Here is a 25742-nt window from a genome sequence, read left to right as displayed (position 1 = left end):
TATGAGGGCCAGGTGGTGCTTTGGAGAGAGGGCCTCATAAGAGGAAACCAGCCTTGGGATAAAGGGGACGGAGATAGAGAGAAAGCAGCGCTAGTAAATGAAGGTCATTCCGCTGCGCGTCCAGACCCTAGTTTGCCACCCGCCAAAGGTGGGGGATCCCGTCTCGGCAGGAAAACCCGGTAGTCACAAGTCAGCCGGCAGCCGGTCCGACGCGCGTGGGCTGGCGCGCGGAGCCGAGGCGGGCGGAAGCCTGTCCCTTTAAGGGGCCGGTCTCCCGGCACCGCCGCCCCGACGCCGGGACGTGCCGGGGCCGCCCCGCCCCGAAGCCGCCCGTTTCCTGCGGGGCGGCGCGACGGCACCTGAGTGACTGCGGCGGCGGCGCCTTGGAGCGGGCGGCCCGTGCTGTGGTGCCGGCGCCGCCGCGTCTTCCCGGTTTCCTTCCCCAGCGCGCAGGGTGAGGGCGAGCAGGCCGCGCTGGGCCCGGCGCCGGCCGGGGGAGCGGCACGGGGAGGGCGGCGTCGGCCGCGGGGTCCCGGGGCAGGCGGGAGGGCGGGGGGCGCGGCCGCGGGACTCGGACACGGCAGGTCGGCTAGGCCTCGGGTCCTGGTTACCGCCGCGGGGCTTCTGCCCGGGCCGGACCCCCGCGGCGGGCGGGGATTCGGGGGCCGCTCGGCCTCGCCGGGCCGCCCAGGCCCGACCCAGGCTTTGCGGGCGCCTGCGAGTGCGGCCGGTGACTCCCCTGGGGACGTCTCCCGAGGGCGAGGTCGGCCCGAGAGGGCCTTGGGGTGACCGAGGCGCCTATTTATAGCCGGGCCTAAGGGCCCCCGGGAGGGAAGGCGGATTACCGCTCCTCGGCCGGTGGACCGAGGGAGTGCGGCTCCGGCGGCTCCCTGGGCCGGAGCTGGGCCATGCTTGAGCCATGCTTACGCCATGCTGGAATTTCGGCCCTTGCCGCTCCCTCCCGGCACTTGGGGCACCCGCTTTCGGGTGCTCGCCCCTTCCCTGGCGCCGCTCCCACTGTCCTGTGAGTGTCCCGGGGTAGTGGTGGGAGGCGAACCGGGACGGGAAAGCAGCACGAGGGGAGAGTTTGGAAAAAGAGGACCGCTCCCGAGACGGGCGAAGTTATCCTTTCCTCTCCCCGAGGGGTGTGTCTTCCTCAGTGATTCGCCCCACACCCCGCCACTTCGGTTTCCAACAATGAGGTTTTTGGCGTGGAGGACTTCGAAAGAAAACCAAACTGGCAGTGTAGAGCAGTCGTTTGTCAGTCCAGCACCTGGTGGGGGGTGTGCAACCTCGCCGCCGGTGAAGGAGCCTGAGTGCAGCAGAAAAGGTGGGCCCCCAAGGCGTCCTGACCTTGTCTAGCTGCAACCTTGATTAGGTTAGTAGGGGGCTGTTTAAAGTTAGCTGTTCCGTCTAGGAGGAAACCAAGTTCTTAACTCTGCTGGGCTTGTACCAGAAACGGATTCCGAAGCAGCTATTTGAATAAGAACTGCTTAAAAAGCTACATTAAAGTTAACTGTTAAAAGTTGGGTTGTTTTTTTTTTGAGATGCTTGACAAATTCAGACACTCATAGTAAGCTAAATAAAGATAAACACCTTGGGGGTCAACTAAACACTTGGAATTGTGTAGCTATTCACTTAAAAGTTTGAATTTTGGATGAATTAGGTTGCACTTTTCCACCCTACCTCGCCTAGTGGGCAAGTGACAACAGTGTCTTAAGTTTGGTTAAAAGCAGTTGTTGATGAGTTCAGATAATTTTCCCAAGAGCAGCGCTGGAGTACTCTTTAGTTGATCTGTATTTTTGGATGCTTTGCAGTATAGACTTTCATATTTGATATGAAAAAAGCAAGGCTTCCCCCCCCCCCCCCCCTTCTTTCTTTCAAGGATCTGACACCATATTGCTGGGCCTACTGTTTGTAGGTTCTAAGAGAAAAGTTAATATCCTCCCCCCCCCCCCCCCCCAATGCCCTTCCAACATTGAGTTAAAAATCTCTGCTAATTTTGTAGCCCTCAGCACACCTTAAGTGTCTCATTTGTCAGATGGGTTTCTAGAAAGAATAAGGTGTTCCTAATTTACTGAGGCATACTGAAACTTGAAATATAATAAGATCTATTGAAAAATTTTCTTCAGTGTATTAAACACTTTAAGATTATAAAGGATATCCAGTATTTAACTATTTCTTGATGATTCAGGATTAGTCTTATGAAAAGCTATTAGTTTTTAATTTGTTTCCATCCAGATATTTCTTTGTCCTTGATATCAGAAGTTTCTTCTGCTGAATAGAGTGCTTTCCCTAAAAAAATCTCTCACCCCGAAATACTTGCTAATTTATAGGATTTAATCTGCTTTTGGTAGGGAGAGGTTTTTAAGAATTGTATGTTAAATGTCAGTTTTAGGGCTTTTCTAAAGGGCCTAAGAAGTGAAGGCTTTTTTTCTGAGGCTTAACTTCTGAAGGACCCATGTGAAGACTGTGACTGCTGGTAAGTTCTTAACTTCAGTCTTACTTGAAATATTTGGAATATTTGTGTGTGTGTGTGTGTGTGTGTGTGCACGCGCATGCTTGTGCATGCTGTTGGGCTTTGAACGAAGGCTCTCCCGGGGTAAGTGCTCTATCTCTGAGCTACACACCTAGCTCTGGATGTATATTTATGTGCTCACCATAAATTTTTATAGCAAAGGAATTTTTTTTTTTTTAACCTTTATTTTACGTGTGTGCTGAGAATTGAACCCACTGCATTACACATGCTAGGCAAGTGCTCTAGCCGCAACCCCAGCCTGCAAAGGAAGTTTTAATCCAAAAGATTTCCAATACTTTGTAAAAATTTTAAGTTGTTAATAAACTTAATGGCTCCAAGAAGGTTTTTATCTTTCTTAGGATTCTGACTTACAGAGAACTGTGCTTTATGAGAACATTCAAATATTTGAGGATGACATCTTATCAGCTGCTTGTTCTGTTTATAAATTTAGTTACTTTGAAAGTAAATACAAAGTATACTTAAAGGCTAGAAGCAAATAATTTTCTCTACAACTGACATTGATCATTCTGAACAAATAGTTGCATTTCATTGCTTCCCCTTTCAGTTCTCTGAACATGATTTAGGATGTTCTGATCTGAAAAATGTAATTTATATATAAATCACTGGGAAAATGTTTATTCAAATAAAAATGTAACCCCCCCCCCCAAAATGAAAATTGAACACTAAGGGGAAAAACCTTAGATGCCATGAAATTTAGAGTTAAGTTTGATTAACTTAACTCTGTATCTGAGATCTAGAAAACAGACAATTTATAACTATGTCAGGTGGTTGAATTGATGCTTAAATATATTTTTGGTCTTTTTTTTAAATTAATTTTTTAGTTGTAGTTGGACACAATACTTTTCATTTGTTTATATGTGGTGCTGAGAATCGAACCCAGGGCCTTGCATGTGCTAGGCCAGTGCTCTACCCCTGAACCACAACCGTAGCCCCTATTTTTGGTCTTTGAGGGAGGTTTTAGACTGTTTCTTTTTACTTCTATAAAATGGTGTAGGCTTTTATTTGTAAATAGGCAAGATAATTTTAATACTAAGAATAGTTATAGAAGAGACTAATGGGAAATTTAATATTCCTAGGAACTATATAAGAAATGCTCAACCCCCTTTTAAAAAGTTATGTTTTGGAATTTACATAGCCTCTTAACTACTACAGGCTAATTAAGAACTTTTTAACAGTAACTTAAATCTGGTTTCAGCAAAGTGATTTGTATCCTAAATGTAACAAAAAATTGTTTATAGTCTTCCTCTTCTAGGAAAATCTTCTTTTTGGGTTTTCTCCTTACTAATTGCTCATTTTATCTTTATAGATAAATTTCTTTTTTTTTTTTTTAATTTTTTAGTTATAGTTGGACACAATATCTTTGTTTTTTATTTATTTTTATGTGGTACTGAGGATCGAACCCAGGGCCCTGCATGCACTAGGCAAGCACTCTACCGCTGAGACACAACCCCAGCCCCAGTCTTTATAGATAAATTTCTACTTTTAAAGTTGACATGTTCTTGGGGCCAGGGTTGTAGACTCAGTGGTAAAGCACTTGCCTAGCATGTGTGAGGTACTGGGTTTGATCCCTGGCACCACATAAAAATAAACAAATAAAATAAAAGTATTGTGTCCATCTACAACTAAAAAAATATTTTTTTAAAAAGTTGACATGTTCTGTCCTTTGTTTATTTTTCTTTTTATATTCCTCCAATGATCTCATATAGTGTCATGGCTTTCCATACTTACATGCTGATGGCTCCTCCTGTATTTGTTATCTCCAGCCTAACTTCCTTCCTGAGCTATAGACAACCTGTTAGGCCTATCTACTTGTATGTACACTCAGCATAAACTTCCATATTCTTAACTTCTGGTGCAGTAACTTATCCCATGCAGCTTCATTCAGTGTTCAGCCAAAAAAAAAAAAAAAAAAAAAAAAAAAAAAAAAAAAAATTGGGGTTATCTCTGACTTATCTTTTTCAGATTTGGTATTGTGCTCTTTCTTATCTTGACAATATATTTAGAATCCTGTCACTTTTTACCACCCTGCTCACCAATCATAAGAATGGTTCAGGCCATTATTATATCTTGCCTAGATTTCTGCAGTTAGCCTCCTAACTGGTTGCTCTGCTTCTATACAGGTTTTCTATAGTCTTTTCAACATAGCAACTAGACCATATCACTTCACAGAACTCTGCAATGACTTCTCATACATAGAATAAAAGCCCATAAGACCTTCATAGAACCTGGGTACTTCCATTCCCCTCATCTCCCTTGCTTCTCAAGTTAGCTGCCATTCTTCCCCCTGCTTGTTTCCCTCCAGCCCTCCTATCTGTCCTAGGGTCTTTAGAAATTGTCCCTCCCTGGAGCATTTTTCCCATAAGGTATTTGCACAGCTTATTCCCTTATCTACTTTGAGTCTTTACTCTTTGTCAATTTTTCAAAAAGGCTGTCATTTTCTTTAAAATGGCACCCCCTTCTGATTCCTGTACCCTGATCAATTTTCTCCATAGCACTTGTCATCTATCATACTATGCAGTTTTCTTATTGTTTATTGTCTTTTTTCCCTGTCTCCAAAAACATAATATAATATTATCTCTATGAAGGCAGAGCTTTTTTGTTTTGAACTAAGCGAAACTAAGAGTTTGGCACATAGTAGTTGGTCAATAAGAACTTGGCAGATTAAAGCATTAAGTTTTTATCCTGCAGTTCCTTCCTTTGATGGATACCACATTCTTGGATGCATGTAGTTTTCTGTTTGCTCCTTTTCTCTTCTAGGAACCATTGGAGAGCAGAAGAAAGTAACAGGGAGCTTTTGGAACTCCTTAGAGAAGGGAGTGATGTTAATGTGCTAGAGAATCCCTTACCTGCCCCACATGATAAAGACTGTTGGTTAGATAACTTAAAAAGTTGGCCAAAGCAAGGACTCAAAATATGCACCTTAAATGTTTGTACATAAAACATTTTGTTTGTCTTTTTATTGGGATCATTCTTTTGCTGAGAAAAGGTCTTCTGTTTTTCCTTCCATAATTTGTACCCTAAATCAATACCCATTACCTATAGTATTTGGTTCTTTAAAATGGAGTGAAAATGTAGGCACTAAGAAATTCCAAAAGTACTTCTAGATTTTTCCAATTCTTCATCAAGGGCTTCTGAAGGATTTATTTTAGGTTTTGTAAACTAACACTTTGTTTTTCAGAGGTGTCATAGAATTTTTGAGCCTACCATTAGTAGAGGAGAATGTCATACACCCACATTTCTTTATTTTGATTCTGAGTAAATTTGCAATTAGTTATCAGAGTTAATTATAATTAGTTTTATGAATTGTAAGTACACTATTAAGAGATGTGATGTTATGCTATCCTCACTGGAAAATGTGGACAATTGTTATTTATTATTACACATGCATTTTACACATTTGAATTTGCGAAGAAAACAGTTTGTAATAAGCTGAGTTAGTAGTTAGGAGATGTATTTAGATCTTATTAATTCTTAAGATTTTATGCAAGTTCTTTATTGCTGAGTTCTTTAATTATATAATTGTATATTGGAGAGAATATGAGTTCTAGGGAGTCTGAAGAGCTTGGACTTGAATTTGGCTTTGGAAGTTAGTACCACTTATTGCATGTGTGATCTTAACCTGCCTGAGGCTCATTAAAGAATTATGTTCTTATCTTGGTAGTTGCTACATAAGTGATAGCTAACTTTAGAGTGCTTATTTGCTGTCAGGCTCTGTAAATACTTTATGAACAGTATCACATTTAATCCTTTTAACAATCTTATGAGGTAGATATTGTTTGGAAACTAGGGTGAGAGGTTAAGTAGTTTGCCCAGAGACAGCAAAGGAGAGGAAGAACCTGCATTTTAACTGAGTTATGCTGATTTTAGAGTCCATTCTTATCATTGAGCTGTTTTGTAAAAATGCTTCAGGTGGAAACCATTTTTAAAGTGTGATTTGTCTGGTGTTAGGTGTTAGCAAAATAAAGATAACAAAGATTTTTTTTCCTCATAAGAGAAGATTAACTTTTGAAATTAATGACTTAAATTTGAAGGTTAGAAAGTTTTTCAAGTGGAGAAAATAATAAAAATAATAAAAGCTACTTAAAATGAAATGATCCATGTTTTTGTTATAATGGAAAGCAATGGGTAGTTTGCAAGAATTTTTTTTGTGTCAGTTCCTATGTATGTACATTATGGGTTGCTTATGGTTTTATGGACATTGTTCAGTGGTTATCTCAGAAAGGCCAATGCTGATCACCCTACCTAAAACACATACCCTCTATTCTTTGTCTCAGCTTTATTTTTCTTCATTGCACCTTTAGTCAGTTCCTGATACTACAATATATGTTTGTTTATATGCTTAATGGTTGTCTCACCTATAAGAATGGAAGCACTATGAGGTAAGAACTTTGTCTTATTCATTACTGTGGACTGTATTTTTCTGGCACTTAGGTAATGATCACTTTGAATGAATGGATGGCCTGATTTTTGAAAATAATTGGGGAACTCACTGATAATTGTCATTTGTGCCATCCCTCCATTAGTGTGGGTAATTGAGTCGTATTTGAAATGCCATGTGAAGTGAAACCTTATGGGATAGAGTTTCAGATTTACTTTTGGAAGAGTGGAATGGAAAACAATTCAAAGCCCAATTTCAGCAAAATACTTCTGTATTTCAGTTAGTTTTATTGATCAGTAATTTATTCTGAGTGGAATCTATATATAAATAAGGGATTTCATGTGTTTAGATCCAGTTAATCTTTGAAATAAATTTGGACAAAGTTAAGGTTTTTACATGGAAAGTGCCGTAATGTCCCAAATGCTATGTTGATGAGCATTTAAAACTTTTCTTAATCTTTAATATCCAAATTCAGGATGAATTTATTTATCTATACACCTGTATTTACCTAGGTTATTGGAAAGTCACATTTATTTGAAATATGTTCTATAATTATTTTACATAGTTTTCATATCTGGATGTCTAAGGTTGGGTGAATGTCATGATTTCTATGAAGTGAAAATTTTAAGCTTGTCATTATTTCTGGATACAGTTTCAGATAATGTGCTTTATAATAATCTTTGTGGTTGGTACTCTTCCTGATGACTGGGGAATCATTTCTTAAACTACTTCTAGTTTGTGTTAAATGTTTACAGTAATTTTAAGTTTTAATTTGGATCCGTTGTAAAGGTGGCTTAGTTCTTTTGCTTGTTTTGTTTTTGGTCCCCAAAATTGGATTTAGTTTTAATTTGAAGGAAGTATTTCTGAATGTGAAGTTTTGGGTACATTTAAGATTAACCTAAGATATAACCCATACATTTACCTTGTCTGGAGATAGGGGGAGAAAATAAATCATTCGTATTTTACTTAGTTGTAAAATGAGCAAAACTGAATTTTTGTTACGATTTAATAAAAATTTTTGTTCAGATTTAAGTCTGAACAAAATCTAATCTTCTAGCATTATTTACTTTGTACAAATAGGTATACATTTCATATCCTTTTATTGTTATTTAACCTTCATTTAGGCAAAAAGTCCCAGTAGCATTTAATACTTATAATAATATGTCTTTTGTGTAAAGAGAAGCTTTAGTTATTATTATTTTTTTTTTGTTGCTGTGTCCATCTGATTTCCTACGGTAGCTTTGTACTAAGTCAAGAAAACCCTAAGCATTTTCTGTGAGATTTTTAAAATTAGAATTCTTATTTTTATTTGCTTTTCTTTTTTGGGGGGAAGAATTTGTTCCAAAGTATAACTTTTCTAAAGTTATTCAGCACTGTTATCATAATTGTGTAGATTAAATAAGTAGGGAGGGTTATACCATATTTACCTGTCTGCTATAATTTGCATTTATCTCTTTCTACTTGAAATTAAATATTAAATAATTAGAAGTACAAGAATACAGAATGTTTGTATAGTTTAAAGATTAAAAGTAAAATTCTTATGTACTGAACGCCTGTCTGTATGTCTTTCTCTCAGCTTTTTAAGTTTTTTCTTTTACATATAAAATATTTGTGAACTATGTATAAGATACAAAGATACAATGAATAGCTCTGTACCTAATATCCAGTTCAAGAACATTTTCCTTTTATTCCTTTGTATACTCTTTGTTGTCGTGCCCCACCCCCCCTCCAAGTAATCAATGTTTTTCTTACCTTTGCTTTTCATGTTGCCACATCTACTTATATCTCTAACCTATTTTTGTTTTGTATCTTTTTGAACTCTGGAAATGTTACCCTTTTGTATGAGTTTATTTGTAGACTTTATAGATCACTTTATGGATATGATTTTGACCATGTTGTGTATACCTCTAATTCATTTACGCTCACTTCTCATGGGATTTCATGGTGTGAATATTTTACAATTTATCTGTTTCCTGTTGATGGACCTTTGGGTTTCCAGGTGTTCCCTCCCTTTTCTTTCCTTTTTTTTTTTGTTATAAGCAATGCCGCTTGCATAGGTACATTAATGCACTTAATTGTCTCCAGGATAGTACTTTTTCAAACTTTTTTTTTTTTTTTAACCATTCACAATAAGAATTCATTTGACATTATGAGTCAGTACATTTTTAGGTACACACATGCAACAGAATTTACTTAAAAACCAACCTTTTAGTATTGAGGTTCTTACTATTGTTTCATTAAAAACAAAAATGCTAGTTAAGACTCACTATGTTGATTTTTGCTATCCACTAATGAATTGAGATTTACAGTTTGAATAAATGATTTTAGTGCTTATATCTAGTTAGGAACGAAATTGCTGGATTGTGGGGATAGTACATTTTCAGCTCTACTATGTAATGCCAAATTGTTTTTCAGTGTTGTTTTCCAGTGTAAATGTACCATTTATTCCCCTTGCCAGTAAGTATGTATTATAATAGTCTCCACGTTTATGCTATACTTGACACCAGTAAAAACTCAAGTGGGAGAATCTGTTCTGTATGCATTGATACTAGTAGATTTTTGAATTTCTAGTAACTAAAAAAACCTTTATCTTTTCAAGATAATAAGATCTTTATCTGTGCAGGATATTTTTGTTTCTTGTTCTAAGAAATGGCTGTTCATTTTTCTCTTGGGTGGTTTGTTTTCTTTTTGGCTGGTAGGAGTTCTTTATATGTTCTGAATACTAATTCTTTGTCAATTATGTATCACAAATGTCTTCTCCCACTTTGTGGTTGGTCTTATTTTTATGATGTCTCTATTAATAATAACTTAAAGAGTTTTTAATTTATCAGTATTTTCCTTTTGTGATTTATACTTTGTGTTCCATTTTAAGATATCTTTCTCTACCTCAAGTTTAGAAAGATAGCCTTGGGTTTTTGTCCTAAATTATTTTTTATATTGTCTGAGAATTTTTCCCTGAAGTTCTTTTTAAATTTCTTCTCTCTCAAGCTGTTGTTTACTTTTCTCCAAGTTCTTTATTGCTTAATATTTCAAGTTTTTTAAAGACTAAAATATATTTGTTTACTAGATGCCTTGAACTAATTCTTAATTGTTTGCTCGAACAATATAGGGTCATTTTGAGGATTGCATCTACACTTTGCTTCTAGAGCTATAAGAAAATAACTATGTAGGAATGTTTAAAAAAGTATGTTATTTGCATGTACCAATTGTTACAATGAATTCCAACATTATTTATAATTAAAATGTACCAACAAAATAAAAGTATGGATAGTTCAGTAAACTCCCTATCACCTCTTGTTTGGTGGTACTGGGAATTGAACCCATGGCTCCATGTTGCCAGGCAAGCTGTGTACCTCTGAAGTTATATCCCCAACCCTGTTCAGTAAACTTTGGTGTCTCCAACTCAACCCCTGTGACATTGAGATTTGTAAACATTTCAAAATGATGCTAATGTTTTCCTTAAGTTGTTGTGGACATTTGATAAAGTGCTTAGTATTTGTCATTTTTACCACAGTGCTATTGAAGTGTGAATAAATTTTTATATATACAGCTGCAACTGCAGAGCGTATTTATTTATTTATTTTTAAATTTTTTTATTGTGGGTTGTTCAAAACATTACAAATTTCTTGACATATCATATTCCACACTTTAATTCAAGTGGGTTATGAACTCCCACCTTCACCCCATACACAGATTGCAGAATCACATCAGTTACACATCCATTGATTTACATATTGCCATACTAGTGTCTGTTGTGCTCCGCTGCCTTTCCCATCCTCCCCCTCCCCCCTCCCCACCTCTCCCCTCCCCTCCCTTCCTCTCTCTCTACCCCCTCCACTGTATAACCCTGAGGGTCTCCTTCCATTACCATGCAATTTCCCTTCTCTCTCCCTTTCCCTCCCACCTCTCATCCCTGTTAAATGTTAATCTTCTTCTCCTGCTCTTTGTCCCTACTCTGATCTTAGTTACTCTCCTTATATCAAAGAAGACATTTGGCATTTGTTTTTTAGGGATTGGCTAGCTTCACTTAGCATAATTGCAGAGCGTATTTATAGTCTGAGGAACCAATGTTTTCTTCAATTTTGGAAAATTCTCAACTCTTTAAATACATAATTTCTTTTGTTATTTTCATTTTCTTACCTTTCAATAGACTTATGTTGGAGTTTCTTGGTTTATCGTTGGTGTCTCTTAATTGCTTTATTTTTTTCTCTTTATTTTCTGTGTCTTGTACTGGGTGAATTCAGTAGAATTAGCAATTTACTGAACCTTTCCTCTACCTAGTCCATTCTAGACTTTATTCCATCTATTTGAGTCTCTATGCCAGTATGCACAATTTTCATTTCTTAGATTTTGAATTGCTTTTTCAAATCTACCTGTTTCAATTTTGTTTTGTAAACTTTTTATTTAAAAACCTCTCTTGTTGATGAAGTCAGGGCACGACAGGGCTGACCCCTTCACCTTTGAAGGTCCTGAAATAGTGGACTGCGATGAGTGTACCATTGGCTGGAAGAAAGGAAGAAATGTCATGGTCAAGACCATCAAGAAGAAGCCAGAAGCACAAGGGGCCAGGGCACTTTTAGGACCATCACTAAGCAAGTCCCCAACGAGTCATTTTTCACCTTTAGTTCTCTGAAAGCCTCGGGGAATGGAGACTCACTGGATGAAAATTCTGAGTTCACATGAGCCTCTAATTTTGAGATTGGACACTTCTTCTGTCAGTGGATAGTGCCTGGGCTGTGTTCTGTTTCACTGGAGAGACCATGGAGGATAATGACAATTTTGAAGAAGGCTAAGAAGGAGAGGAGGAAGATGAGGATGATGCCAAAATTAACCCCAAGAAAAAGCCCAGCCAGCAGCAGAGTACAAGTCACAGTGAGAAGCTATGGCCTGGTTGGCACTAGTGGACAGCTGCCAGGATGTGCCTAGTTCTGCTGCAGCACATGGACAGTGCTCATAACATCTAATGCACTTTCAAATGCATGACTTTGAAATTTCCTTAGGTTCTGTTCTGGTACCTGCAGCTTTGCGCTTTTCCAGGCCTGCCTTGGGGGCCATAGAACATGTGGATGGAGTAGGGCGGAGGGCCTATGGTGCCTCCCAGGGCCCTGCTTTGATTTGAGGAACCCACACTTTTGATGATACTGAGCCTGCTGAGAGCTGCTGTAGCTCTGGCATCCTGGCAATCTCAGTTTTTAGAGTTTTTTTTTTTTTTTTTTTGTGTGTGTGTGGTAGTTTTCAAGGGAATGGGTGGGTTGTGGCATACACCTTTGAGGCAGGAGCTTAGTATCCCATCCTCATATATATTAATTGATGCTTGGAGGACTTTGAACTCACGCTGCCACTCATGTTTCCTGTTAGTGAGACCTGGTTAATGGCTGGTCACCAGAGTGTGTTCCAGTGGGAGCACTGCTTCCTGTGGTGCTGCTGAGGGCAGGAGCTGGTTCCGTGACACACAAAACTGGTGCTGCTGTTGGTGTGGGTGGTAGCCAAAGGACCAGGGTTCCTCATCCTCTAGTGAGGACTAGGCAGCAGTGGAAGTTATATCTTGCTTTCTCAGCAACCCCATCTCTGGACCCTACCACTTATTTTGTCTTAAAAGCTATGGGTGAGGTTGACCAATTGGCAGCTGGTTTGATGTTTCTGAGTATGTGGTGGTGCTGGTCTCTGGCAGCTGGGGATAACTGTGTCCATACCAGATGTGTAGCGTGTGTGCAGCCTTACCTGCTAACATATTTGTGCCTGAATACAGTGTTTTCAACTTATACAGAATAGTTGGAATATTCTATTACAGTTGTAAAATACGGAAAAAAAACTTTGTTAGTCTGTTTCATGAAATCAATACCATATAGTATGAATTGATGTTTTTATTGATGATTTATTTTTTCTTGTTAAAATTCTTAGTGTTTTGGATTAAAAAAAAAAAAAAAAGAAAGTCTTGTTATTGGTGGTTGTTGTACCAGCTCATTATTTTGACAACTAAAGAGAAATAAGCATTTAACCTATTTTTCCTGTATTTGGATAACTGAATTGGTCATGCAAAAAGTTTCTATAGATGTATTCAAGCTAATAAAGGAGTGATCTACTTAGAATATCCCCATTTTGTATCTTCTAATGAATAAGATCTAGACAAAGATCACTGATAGTTATTAATATACAAAGAGATGTCCAAATATTAGGTTCTTTCCAAAGAAAATCTGTCATACTGCATGTTGGTTTTGTACTCAGAACCCTGAAATTTGATCTAGCCTTTAAACTCAAGTACCAGTTGACAAGAAATAGAAAAGACAAAAGATTTTGTTAAACACTGTGGGGATATCATCAACCAAATTCAGATTTGGAAAATTGATAGCTACCTGTTGTCCCCATTCCCATTCAAAAAATTGAACAACAAAGAAATTCAGGGATGGTAGATGAAAGGAGACAGGAAGTATATCAGTCACAGAAGAACAAAAAAATGTTTACAAAGCAGATGGGGAAGATGTGAGCTCTGGTTTGATAGTTGACTTCAAATAATAATTGTTTTTTATAATACTGGAGATTGGACCCAGGGCCTCAAACCTGCTAGGCAAATGCACTGAGCTACATTCCCAACCCTTTTAAAAATTTTGAGACAGGTTCTCACTGATTTGCTGAGGCTGGTCTTGAACTTGGGATCCTCTTGCTTCAGCGTCTCAAATGTTGATTTTTAAAATTTTTAAATTTTGATACTGGGTATTTAACCCAGTGGCACTTTACCACTAATCTACATCCTCAGCCCTTTTTATTTATTTTAAAATTTTGAGATGGGGTTTGCTTGGTTCCTTAGGACCTTGATAAGTTGCTGAGACTGGCCTCAAACTTGCACTCCTCCTATCAGCCTCTGAGTTGTTGGGATTATAGGAGAGCACCATAGTGCCAGGCCCCAAATGTTGATTTTTTAAAATCCATTACGAGACTGGGTGTTTTTTCTTTTCCACTTCTGGCTCAGAACTTATGTAAAACTATAGCTCCATATACTGGGTTTGCAAGTTGATTTTCATACTTTTTTCCTACTCCTTTCTTCTCCCCACCTTTTTTTTTTAAAAAAGCTCTTTTTACAAACTGCAAAACCAATCCCTGTCTCCTGCCCCTTGGTGTCAAACGTTGAACCTGGTTCTATTCTGTTGCTGTTACTTTAGGAGGTAAATTTCTGACTTGCCTATTTAAGAGCTAGTGTCCAGCCCTCTTCTCCATTCATTTTTATCTCTGTTCCATTTTAAATATGGTTGATAGTTTTGATTTTAATTACATTTCTGACCTAGTGAGGTGATTATCTTAGTTTTGAGTTTCTGTCTTTTAAATATCTCTTTTTATATTTCATGCCATTACTTAGTGTTTGGAATAGAAGGATCCTTATTAAAAGGTCTTTCCATCTTCTTCATTTTACCTACTTAAATTATTATTTTAGTCAGTCTTTCCTCACTGTGACCAAAATACTTGACAAGGACAATTTAGAGGAGAAAAAGTTTATTTTGGCTCATGGTTTTAGAAGTTCAGTCAATCCATGGTCGACTGACTTCATAGCTCAGGACCCAAGGCAGGACATCATGGTAGAAGGGTGTGGGTAGAGGAAAGCAGCTTAGGACATGACAACCATGAAGCAGAGAATGAGCTCCAGTCTGCAGGGACAAGATATAAACCCCAAAGACATATCCCCAGTGACCTACTTCCTCCCTACAGTTACCACTCAGTTAATCCATATCAGTGGATTAATCCACTTGATTAGGTCATACCTTTCATTGTATAATCATTTTACCTCTGAAAATTCTTGCATTGTGGGGGACAACTCATATCTAACACTTGTATTTTGAAGCCCAGCTTTATGTATTCTGGGTGATCAGTGTATCCTGAATAGTTTAGTTTTGCTTAAATATGTCATTTTTCAATCTTGTTGGATTCTATTCAACTCTATAGAACCAATTTGATTTGAGTATCAGAATAATTTATAATTATAACTGTTCATATTGTTTAACCTTGGTGTGATTATTGTTCCTGCTAGTTGATCTTACTCATTCTGTTTTTTCAGTTTGTTTTGTAGTTTTGATAGTCCAAGTCAAGCTAAATAGAGTATATTCTTTTATGAGGTAGGGTTGGTATCTCTTGCTATCTGAACTATTATTGCTAGGTGTCTCAAACTTGAGAATCACATGTCTAATGACTTGAATTCAGTTTTGGAAACCTGGCTATTAAGTGAAAAACCATTAAGTGAAAGTATTTACATTAATTTCAGTGGGAAATTATGTGTGTAACATTTCTACTAGTATTCTTATGTAGGTAAATATTAATCCAACTGTGAAGATGAGTTAGTAATTATAAACAGTTTCGAAGAAAATATACCTTTTACATAAAATGTACTTTGATATAATGAAGTCTTTTCATTTCATTGCATTTGCCAAAGTAGAAAGAGAAAACTGGATAGTGAGTGGTGATGGTTAGTCGGGTGTCAGTTTTCAAAAGTCTGTTCTTTCTCTACAACTTCCTTCACCAGTTTCAACCATTTTGGATCTCACAGTTATCTTATGTTTAATTTGCACTTAAAAGGTAAGTTGTGGTGCAGAAAAACATTATAAAGGCTAAACACAAGTCCTTTAAACAGTATGAAAATAGAGCACATGTAGAGAAGACAGATGACTTTGTAGTCTCTTATGTATATAAAGCAGAATGTCTGGGTTCTTCCAAATATGGCATACAGCACATATTATGTATGATGTACTCTGACTGGAAACTGTTATGTTGAATGAAATGTTAGGTGTGTCTGCCTGAAATAATAATGTCTAAATTTCACTCTTTATAGAATATTGTGTGTATATTGCTTGAAAACCAGCTAATTGAACAATTAATTATGTGAACTGAACTGAACAAGCTGTTGAAATTTCTGGTATTCCAAGTAGGTAACTGAAAGAGTAGCCAAGGATAGCAAAGAGTAAAATGATCTTGTTTTATGAAACATGAATTGATTTGCATTTTGTTCTCATCCTTGTGTTCATCACATCATTTATAAACTAGCAGGCTTATGTTTATCCAAGCAGTTGGTAATATATTAGTAAGGTCAGGTTAAGGACAGAGTACTTTGATATATGATTAAGTTACCTTACAAACCATTAATTGGCAATTTTGGGGTGTGATTGTTTAACTTTTAAAATATTTCTCCTTTTATGCTATTATTCAGTTATGTTCAGCACTTACCTATTTTGTCCTTAACAGTATCATATTAAGTATTCTGCCAAAATCAGACATTATATAATATGCATTGGGTTTTCTTGATATAGTAACCTTTTTATTAAAAATAAGACATTGAAATAATTTCTCTTTGTAGTGACTGGTTTATAACAGGTGACTTTTCATGCACCTACATTTTTTTAGTTAATGGCATTGTCTTGATTTACCCCCCCCCCCCCCCTTAACTATTTTGGAAAAAAGCAGAAGCATTTCATGGAATTTGACATGTAGGATTGTGGCAACTGTGCACTGTGTTGAAGACACTTTCTATCTTTGCAGAGTGGTAGAGGCTGTTGTGTAACAAGGTTTCTAAGGAAAATATCCAGCAGGAAAGCCACCGGATAGGGGCCTTTACTTGTGGCTGTATTTTAGGTTTCTCTAGTGATCACCATTCAGGCTCTTAACTCATTTCTGTTGTCTGGAAGAAGGAGTCTTTGCAGTCACAGTTTTGAAGGTATACAGTGTTTAAATTATGTTAACTTAGACCAACTTGAAGATTATGGAAATTTAGCTAGTGAAATCATAAAGACTATGTTTTCTTGGGGTTCATTCCCTAAGGTTCTTCTTAATAAGATCATTTTTTTTGTCAATATTTTTTGCTTAGGTTTCTTATTATTGGGAGTGTTGTCAAAAGAATGGAATTCAACAGGCAGAGTGATGGATACCTGTAATCCCAGATACTTGTGAGGACCATCAGTTTGAGGACAGCCTGGGCAATTTAGGGAGATACTGTCTTAAAATAAGATTAAAAAGGGCTAGGGATATAGCTCAGTAGTAGAACCTTTGCCTTGAAAGGTCTAGGCCCTGGGTTCAGACCCTACTATCATGAAACAAACAGCAGAGAGCCATTTTTTAAAATATTTTTATTAACACATTATAGTTGTACATAACTGTAGGTTTCATTTTGACATGTTCATATGTGTATATAATATAATTTGCACCATTCCTATCCCCAGTGTTTTTTTCCCCTTTCCTTCGCCTTTTGACCTGCATTCTGATCCCCTTTCTCTATCCTATTAGTCTTCCTTCTGTTAATTTGTTGCTTTTTTAATAGGTGCATTATAGATATACGTAAAAGTGGAATTCATTATGATATATTCATATATGCACATAGCATAGTTTGGTTAATTTAAATCTGTAGTGTTTCTGCATATGAGAGAAAACATGACTCTTTGAGTCTAGCATGATGTTCTCTAGTTTCATTCATTTACTGTCAAATGCTTTGATGTCATTCTTCTTTATGGCTGGGTAAAACCCCATTGTGTTATATGTCTCATTTTCTTTTTCTTTTTTTTTTATTGGTTGTTCAAAACATTACAAAGCTCTTGACATATCATATTTCATGCATTAGATTCAAGTTGGTTATGAACTCCCAATTTTACCCCAAATACAGATTGCAGAATCACATCGGTTACACATCCACATTTTTACATAATGCCCTGTTAGTAACTGTTGTATTCTGCTACCTTTCCTATCCTCAACTATCCCCCCTCCCCTCCCCTCCCCTCCCCTCTTCTCTCTCTACCCCATCTACTGTAATTCATTTCTCTCCTTGTTTATTTTCCCATTCCCCTCACAACCTCTTATATGTAATTTTGTATAACAATGAGGGTCTCCCTCCATTACCGTGCAATTTCCCTTGTCTCTCCCTTTCCCTCCCACCTCATGTGTCTGTTTAATGTTAATCTTTTCTTCCTGCTCTTCCTCCCTGCTCTGTTCTTAGTTGCTCTCATTATATCAAAGAAGACATTTGGTATTTGTTTTTTAGGGATTGACTAGCTTCACTAAGCATAATCTGCTCTAGTGCCATCCATTTCCCTGCAAATTCCATGATTTTGTCATTTTTTAGTGCTGCGTAATGCTCCATGGTGTATAAATGCCACATTTTTTTTTATCCATTCATCTATTGAAGGGCATCTGGGTTGGTTCCACAGTCTAGCAATTGTGAATTGTGCTGCTGTGAACATCGATGTGGCAGTATCCCTGTAGTACGCTCTTTTAAGGTCTTCAGGGAATAGTCCGAGAAGGGCAATAGCTGGGTCAAATGGTGGTTCCATTCCCAGCTTTCCCAGAAATCTCCATACTGCTTTCCAAATTGGCTGCACCAGTTTGCAGTCCCACCAGCAATGTACAAGAGTACCCTTTTCGCCAGCACTTGTTGTTGTTTGACTTCATAATGGCTGCCAATCTTACTGGAGTGAGATGGTATCTTAGGGTGGTTTTGATTTGCATTTCTCTGACTGCTAGAGATGGTGAGCATTTTCTCATGTACTTGTTGATTGATTGTATGTCCTCCTCTGAGAAGTGTCTGTTCAGGTCCTTGGCCCATTTGTTGACTGGGTTATTTGTTATCTTATTGTCTAATTTTTGAGTTCTTTGTATACTATGGATATTAGGGCTCTATCTGAAGTGTGAGGAGTAAAAATTTGTTCCCATGATGTAGGCTCCCTATTTACCTCTCTTATTGTTTCTCTTGCTGAGAAAAAACTTTTCAGTTTAAGTAAGTCCCATTTGTTGATTCTTGTTATTAACTCTTGTGCTATGGGTGTCCTATTAAGGAATTTGGAGCCCGACCCCACAATATGTAGATCGGAGCCAACTTTTTCTTCTATCAGACGCAGAGTCTCTGATTCGATATCTAGCTCCTTGATCCACTTTGAGTTAACTTTTGTGCATGGCGAGAGGAGGGGATTCAGTTTCATTTTGTTGCATATGAATTTCCAGTTTTCCCAGCACCATTTGTTGAAGATGCTATCCTTCCTCCATTGCATGCTTTTAGCTCCTTTATCAAATATAAGATAGTTGTAGCTTTGTGGATTAGTCTCTGTGTCCTCTATTCTGTACCATTGGTCCACCCTCCTGTTTTGGTACCAGTACCATGCTGTTTTTCTTACTATTGCTCTGTAGTATAGTTTGAAGTCTGGTATCGCTATACCGCCTGATTCACACTTCCTGCTTAGAATTGCTTTTGCTATTCTGGGTCTTTTATTTTTCCATATGAATTTCATGATTGCTTTATCTATTTCTATAAGAAATGCCATTGGGATTTTGATTGGCATTGCATTAAACCTATACAGAACATTTGGTAATATCGCCATTTTGATGATGTTAGTTCTGCCTATCCATGAACAGGGTATATTTTTCCATCTTCTAAGATCTTCTTCTACTTCTCTTTTTAGGGTTCTGTAGTTTTCATTGTATAGATCTTTTACCTCTTTTGTTAGGTTGATTCCCAAGTATTTTATTTTTTTTGAGGATATTGTGAATGGAATGTTTTTCCTCATTTCGGTTTCAGAAGTTTTGTCGCTGATATACAGAAATGCCTTTGATTTATGCGTGTTGATTTTATATCCTGCCACAGTCTGGCTGGGCACAATCAGAAGCCACTTGTCAAAAGAAACTAACTTTATTTTTAGAACCAAACACGCCAAACAAAACAGCCTCTCAGGAAAAATCCTCAGAGCCTCAACTGCCACCACCGGCTTACCACACGCCTGTCTCTCCCCCCACAAGCTTCTTTTCACCTCCCATAATCCTCCTGCTCTTGAGGCCGATTGGCTGGGTCACGTGGGCAGAGCCAAAAAGTCCCCCAATGAGCAGCTCTGTGGTCTGAAAGGGCAGGGAAACAGTCCAGTGAGCATCACCGCAGAGGAGCCAATCAGCTAGATGTTGCTGGGGCCGCTGTGAGCCAATCATCAGCCGGCAGCTGGATTGCTGGCAGCTGGAAGTTTGCTGGGGCCCCTTCGGCTGTGGCTCTCAACATCTCCCCCTCTCTGTTTAAACAACAAGCATGTGGCTTAGGGACCGTGTCTGTTAGGCAGTCCAATTCAACATATGGTCCTTACCCGTCATCGGATGAACTGACCTCTAGGCGTCAGCCTCCTGTCTTAGGTTGGTACCACTGCAATTGGATCATACCCGTCACTGACTACCAGTCCAGCATACAGCTATACTTGTGGATAGGCCTTTGCACCAGTGGGGGGGTGAGGTTCTTTGCCTCACCTCTGTTGGCCCCCAAATTTTAGACCATCACTAGTAGAGGAGGATGCAAAATGCCATGACATTAAGCCAATTGAGGGCTCCTTTGAAAAATTGTACCACCGGTGACATCATCAGCAAAAATACCCCAACACTACCACAAGTCGCTGCACCAACAGATAGTTCACAATGCATACAGGTGAGCTCACAATGTGTCCAGGAAAGTTCTGCAAGCAGTTCAGTGATGGCTATTGTAGAAGCTGTAGATTGGTTTTATCTTTGACTTCACCAGCACTGGGATGAAGATAGGAATTCTGGCAATAATGGCTAAAGAAAAAATTATGTAACATTACAGAAGGCACTAAAAGAAAACAATTTTCTTAACAATTTACATTGTCTTCACCGGCACTGGGATGAAGATAGGAATTCTGGCAATAATGGCTAAAGAAAAAATTATGTAACATTACAGAAGGCACTAAAAGAAAACAATTTTCTTAACAATTTACATTATCTTTAAGAGAATTATTAAATATAATGAAAAGGAAAGGTGAAAGTAAACAAACAGATCTGTTAACCTTCTTTTTTGTTTACATATTAAAACAATCCTCAACAGTTGTTTACCCAATTTAAATTGAACCATATAAATCACGTGAAAAAAAAAATATTTGGATCCATTTTATCATGAGCGCTCATCATATATGATATATGGACATACATACATTCAAACATATAACACAAAACACAAGTGTGCACACATAATATAATACATACAACACATTATAGTAAAGGCCTTATAACTTTTTACAGGTGAAATCTCCATTGCAATGTTTAAAAACTCTATAGTCAAAAAATAGAACTGATCAGCAAAACATTAACCTAGGTCTGTATGAGCTCAAAAAACAAAATAGAACTTCATGATATGGCAAAGGGCAATAATAAAATAGATATTGAAAAAAGCATCCTGGTTCTGTTGCAGATGTAAGAATAGCCAAACTGGAGTTTTGGATATCAGTTGTTATGGATTTGAGCCAAATCATCTTCTTTTTGGTCTGTAGAAATCGCTTTAGTTAATCTTTCTGGAATCCAAATCGGCTGCTGTTCTCCCTGTGGAAACACATAAACAGACCCCCGACTCCAGACAATCACTGGGTCAGGACCTTGGTTAATCTCTCTGGAATCCAAATCGGCTGCTGTTCTCCCTGTGGAAACACACAAACAGACCCCCGACTCCAGACAATTACTGGGTCAGGACCTTTCCATTGTCCTGTTAGAATATCCTTCCAAAGTACCTTGGGCTTATGCACATTTTTTGGACACATATGCCTTTCCGCAGCACTAAGTCCTGTTGAATCCAAATTTAAAAAGTTTAGAGTAAAAAGGGTTATTTTAAGTTTATCTTTGGGGAATATATACCCCTTCCCAATTCCTTCTTTTTGCTTTAATAAGTACATTTTAATAGTTTGATGAGCTCTTTCAACTATGCCTTGTCCCTGTGGATTGTATGGGATTCCTGTTACATGAGTAATGCCAAATGTTGAGCAAAATTGTTTAAAAGAGGTAGAAGTATAACCAGGGGCATTATCTGTTTTTAACTGTTTTGGAACACCCACAGTGGCAAAATTTTGTAAGCAATGAGCTATGACATCTTTAGTTTTTTCTCCGGCATGAAGGGAGCCCATCAAAAATCCAGAAGAAGTATCAACTGTAACATGCAAATATTTTAATTTTCCAAATTCTGGCAAGTGTGTGACGTCCATCTGCCAAATATGGTTAGGTATCAATCCTCTAGGATTGACTCCAAGATTAACTTGTGGTAAAAAGGTCACACAATTTTGACATTGTTTTATTATTTGTCTAGCTTGTTCCTTAGTTATTTTAAAACGCTTTTGTAAAGTATTAGCATTGACATGGAACTTTTTATGAAAATTTATAGCTTCTTCTAGTGTAGAGAAAATATGTATGTCATGTGTAGATTTATCTGCTAAATCATTGCCCAAACTAAGGGCTCCAGGCAATCCTGTATGTGCCCTGATATGTCCTATAAAGAATGGATCTTTTCTGTCCCAGATTAGACTTTGTATAGTGGAAAGCAAAGAGAAAACAGTAGAAGAAGGGGAAATCCTACCAGCATCTTCAAGAGATACTATAGCATTAACTACATACTGACTATCAGAAAATAAATTAAATATGGAATCTTTAAACATCACAAAAGCTTGTAAAACTGCATTAAGCTCTACCTTTTGAGCTGATTGTTTGGGTACTAAAAATGTAAAAGTTTGATCAGGGGTAACTACTGCTGCTGTACCATTATTTGACCCATCAGTGAATATATTTAGAGCATTCATGATAGGTGTTTTTCTTGTCATTTTTGGAAAAATTACAGGATGCAATGACCAAAAAGACAATAAAGGATTAGATGGTAAGTGGTTATCAAATGAAACATTAGATTTGCACATGATTATTGCCCAAGTATTTAACTCATTAGCTAACTCATCAATTTGATTCATAGTATATGGAGTAATAATTTTATTGGGAGAAATTCCAAACACTCCCTTTGCTGCTTTTATTCCTTTGAGTATTAATTGTCCTACAGCCTCAGGATACCTAGTAAGAATAGTGTTAGGAGAATAAGATAAATGTATCCATAATAATGGACCTTCTTGCCAAAATACTCCTGTAGGAATATTTTTTGTTGGTAGTACAATAAATAATAAAGGCAAACTTATATCAATTCTATCCAAATGCACATTTTCCATATATGTTTCAATGATTTTTAATGCCTTTCTTGCTTCAGGCGTTAACATTCGGGGTGAATTTGGATCTGATGGACCTTTTAGGATATCAAATAAAGGTCCCAACTCTCCTGTTGGTATACCTAAATAAGGCCTTATCCAATTTATGTCTCCTAATAACTTTTGAAAGTCATTAAGTGATTTGAGTTGATCTACTCGTATTTGAATTTTTGGTGGACGGACCATGGTTGAGGATAATAGAACTCCTAAATAATTGATTGGAAAATTTAATTGTACTTTATCTATTGCTATCTCTAGATTATAATTTTTTAATAAGTTTGTAAGTGTGGCATAACATTCTAGCAATGTGTTTTTATCTTTGTGTGCTAATAATACATCATCCATATAGTGAAATATTTGTAGTTCAGGATTTTGATTTCTAAGTGGCTGGATTGCTTTGTTAACATAAATTTGACACATAGTTGGGCTGTTAGCCATCCCTTGAGGGAGTACTTTCCATTCATATCTCTGATCAGGACCTTCATGATTCAGTGCAGGGATAGTAAATGCAAAACGTGGACTATCCTCAGGATGAATTGGAATTGAAAAAAAACAATCTTTAATATCTTATAACTAAAACATACCAGGTTTTTGGCAAAGCAGACAACTGAGGAATCCCTGATTGAGCAGGTCCCATAATAACCATCTCATTATTAATGGCTCTTAAATCTTGCAATAATCTCCATTTACCAGATTTCTTTTTGATGACAAAAATGGGAGTATTATGGGGAGATACAGAAGGTTGTATATGTCCTTCCGCTAATTGTTGTTTGACCAGGTCATGGGCTGCTTGTATCTTTTCTTTAGTCAGGGGCCACTGAGGAACCCATACTGGTCTTTCTGATTTCCAAGTAATTTTTATTGTCTCAGTGGCCCTTTCTGAAAATCCAACCCATGTCTTTCTGTTCCTTGATCTATTTGTATTGGTGCTGCTATACCTTGTTCTTGTTTTTCTAATCTTTTTCCTTTCCTAAAACCTTGTCTAGTCATAATAGTGGGTGCATTTTGGTTGATGTTATTTGTTAATGTCAAACCTAATTGATCTAGGACATCTCGTCCCCATAAATTTACGGGAAGATGATCCAATACATATGGCTGTATAGTTCCTTCACATCCTTCAGGATCCTTCCAATCTAATACCATTGCATTTCTATGGGGATTAGTCGCCACTCCTAGGCCTCGAAGCGTTTGAGTGGCTTGTTGTAATGGCCAATGTTTTGGCCATTCTTGACGAGAGATGATGCTAAGGTCTGCACCTGTATCCAGTAGCCCATTAAATTCATGTCCTTGAGTATTTAGTTTTAGCATGGGGCGAGAATCTAAATTTAAAGAAAGCATAGCCCAATCTACACCTGTGGAGCCTAATCCCTTGGAACCTCTTTCTACAGTACGACTGGAAAATTTATCATGTAGGCTGGGTATTATTAGTAACTGTGCTATTCTATCTCCTGGTGAAATTACTGATATACCCTTTGGAGAACTGGCTATAATTTTTATTTCACCTTCATAATCGGGATCAATTACCCCAGGACTTATCATAAGTCCTTTTAGAGTAGAAGAGCTGCGTCCCAATAATAAGCCTACTGTTCCTTTGGGAAGAGGTCCTTTCACCCCTGTGGGAATGATTTGAACTCCCATCTCTGGAGTTAGTACTGCTCTGGCGGAGGCGCAGATGTCCAACCCTGCGCTCCCTCTGGTTTGTCTGATGAGGGATCTGATGGACAATGTGTCCTGGGCACTACCCTGATGGGGTTGCTGGGTTCCTCCAGTGCTCCGTATATTTGTGGTTTTGGGCCCTGGAGCATTGGGCCCCCCTGTCCATTTTTTGGCAATGGAGCCCAATGCCTTTCTCCACGATATCGTGGATAAACACCTGGTCCTTGTTCGTTTTTTGATAATGGAGTACCCTCTATGGTGGTTTGAGAACGGCATTCATTAGCCCAATGTCTCCCTCTACGGCATCGTGGGCAAATACCTGGTATTCTACTCCTTTGATACCTAGTTTTGTTAAACCCTCCTCCAATGGGGCAGTTCCTTTTAAAATGTCCTGTTTGTTCACAATTGTAGCATGTTCTTGGCCTGGCATCTAAAGCCTGTTTTACTGCAGCTGCCACAATTTGCCCTTGTTCATTAATGTCTCTGGCATCTAAAGCCTGTTTTACTGCAGCTGCCACGACTTGCTCTTGTTCATTAATGTCTCTACATAATTTAATATATGTGTTTAAATCTTCATGTTTCCATGGTCTAATGATATCTCTGCACCAACGATTCGCTTGCTCATAAGCCAGGTGTTTTAGTAATGGCATTGCTTGTTCTGTTTTCCCAAAAACTCTGGTAGCTGTTTGAATAAGCCTATCTACAAATTCAGCATAAGGTTCATTAGCTCCTTGTATTACCTTAGATAATTGACCTTGTAAACCTCCATGTCCTTGTAAAGTCTTCCATGCCTTAATTGCATCTGCAGCAATTTGTGCGTATATGCCAGGATCATATGCAATTTGTTGCTGCTGATCCTCATAAGGTCCCTTTCCTAACAACATATCTAGATTTCTCTGAGGATAACCAGCTGCTGCATTTCGCCTAGCCGTCTCCTTGCAAAATTCCTCATTGGCAACCTTCCATAACAGGTATTGTCCTCCATTTAGCACAGCTTTACACATATTAGCCCAATCTGCTGGCGTCATGTTCAAGTTGTTAATGGATTCGACCATGCTTACAGTGAAGGGTGCTTGAGGACCATAGGTTGTTACAGCCTCTTTTAGCTGCTTCACTGTTTTGAAATTTAAAACTTGGTAAAATCGCTGCCCTCCTGCCTCAA

At 38.1% G+C, this 25742-nt stretch overlaps 1 protein-coding gene across 11 annotated transcripts in view; it reads left to right on the top strand.

The window, feature by feature from the left end:
- The first annotated feature begins 324 nt into the window (after nucleotides 1–324).
- Ktn1 (kinectin 1) overlaps nucleotides 325–25742 on the top strand; it is a 115179-nt gene continuing 89761 nt past the window's right edge. For all 11 annotated transcript variants that reach the window (XM_071608022.1, XM_071608025.1, XM_071608023.1 and 8 more), the window contains exon 1: nucleotides 325–454. The gene's annotated coding sequence lies outside the window, so the exon portion shown is untranslated. The remainder of the gene's footprint in view (nucleotides 455–25742) is intronic.

The sequence above is a fragment of the Marmota flaviventris genome, chromosome 2, assembly GCF_047511675.1.
Source record: "Marmota flaviventris isolate mMarFla1 chromosome 2, mMarFla1.hap1, whole genome shotgun sequence".
Lineage (NCBI taxonomy): Eukaryota > Metazoa > Chordata > Mammalia > Rodentia > Sciuridae > Marmota > Marmota flaviventris.
Note: the sequence above shows the minus strand (reverse complement) of the source record. Positions and strands in the feature narration are given on the sequence as shown.